This window comes from Neomonachus schauinslandi, chromosome 5, assembly GCF_002201575.2.
Source record: "Neomonachus schauinslandi chromosome 5, ASM220157v2, whole genome shotgun sequence".
NCBI lineage: Eukaryota > Metazoa > Chordata > Mammalia > Carnivora > Phocidae > Neomonachus > Neomonachus schauinslandi.
Window position 1 is genome coordinate 64,978,447 of NC_058407.1, and position 1,693 is coordinate 64,980,139.

Below are 1,693 nucleotides of genomic sequence, written 5' to 3' on the forward strand. Positions count from 1 at the left end.
ACGGTGATTGGCTACAATATTAGAATTTTCTTTTCTTTTTTTCCTTACGATATTAGAGTTTTCCTAAGATAGGGAATTGGTCAGCGCTTACCTCCCATCAGCCTTGGGAAGACAGTTCTTTGCCTAGGATTTCCAGAGGTTCCAGAGGCACAAGCAAGAAATTCAAGTCAAGTTGGGTTCTGCAAAATAAGCTGCATTCAGCTTTGCTCGCGTCAGTAAACTGGTTCCGTCTGCTTAGGGAATGTTCAAGATTGGTCTCTACGTTTTATTTTAACAGTGTGCTCTCAAACACTGCCTTAGGGCCGCTCTTATTTTTTGTTTGCGAACAGATTATAAGCTCCCTGAGGGCAGAGCCCACAGACCAGGGATGGGATGTCCTTCCCCGCAAGATGGAGCCTAAGACAGGGAGGGCTGGCCGACTGGGGGGCCTCAGGCTCCCGGGAAGCCGTGTCCACACCTCCCGCTCCGGTTCAGCATCTGCCTCACAGCGCGGCCGGGCCCCTGGGCTTGGCGCACCGCGTTTGTTCTGCGTGGACACAAGCGGGACAGAAGCCAGACAGCTAGGCAGCGAAAGGTTCTCCCCGGCCGCCCGGCCCCGGCCCCCGCCACCCGTGGGCCCGGCCGAGGACCGGCGGGGCGTCAGGCCTGAGAACTGGTCCCGTGGCTCCCTCGGCCTCGGCCTGGAAGGCTGCTCGGAGGACAGGAGCGCGCCCGGGCTCTGCAGGGCGTCACCGAAGGACAGAGGGCGCCTGTCCCAGCAGCGCTTTTGCCCTCGGGGCTGGCATTGCACGGCGGGTCTCCGCGCCTACGGTCATTTTTCTTCCTTATTTATGTTTCCTGTGGAAAGTCTGAAGAAAAACCGTGGAGCATCTTTCGAGTTTGCATTTGGAAGGGAGAAAATATGCTCCTTCTCTGCTGGGCAAACACGGCAAACATTGGTGCTTTCACAACCCAAACCCAAGCCGGTTTTCAAAGCCTCCCGCTTGGCGGCCCCGCGGAGCTGTCGCTGTCAGAGGGAGGACAGGGCGCAGCCACCTGGGCCGGGGAGGTTTGCTTTGGGAGCCGAGCTTGGAATTTGTGAATTTTCTACTCCGAGCACATCCAGACGGGGCGGCCACAGCCCCCTTCTGCACCACCGCGCTCAGGCCCCCGGGGCTCCATCTACCTGGGCCCGGGGGGGGGGGTGGTGGTGGGGGGGAGCCAAGGGCCTCGGATGACCCGCTCCCTGCCCCAGCGCAGTCTGCGGCGGGGGGAGGGGGGGAAGGGGCGGACCCGGGGGTGCTGACGGACGAAGACGGCCGCAGGGACCCCGGTCCCACTCCCTGGGCCATGCTGAGCAGACGGGCTGGAGGGAAGAGTGAAGGGCACACGCTTCTGCATCCACACATTTCCAGGCTCCCAAACACTCATCAGGGCAGAAGTGCTTCCTGTAAGCTGGAATTGTGAGAGCGCAGCTGTACACTGTGGGCCGCCTGGTTTTTTCCATTAGTCTGTAACAGGGGTTTCCTTCCTTCCTTCCTTCCTTCCTTCCTTCCTTCCTTCCTTCCTTCCTTCCTTCCTTCCTTCCTTCCTTCCTTCCTCCTTCCTTCCTTCCTTCCTCCTTCCTTCCTTCCTTCCTCCCTTCCCTCCTTCCATCCTCCCTCCCTTCCTTCCTTCCTTCCTTCCTCCCTCCCTCCCTCCCTCCCTCCCTTCC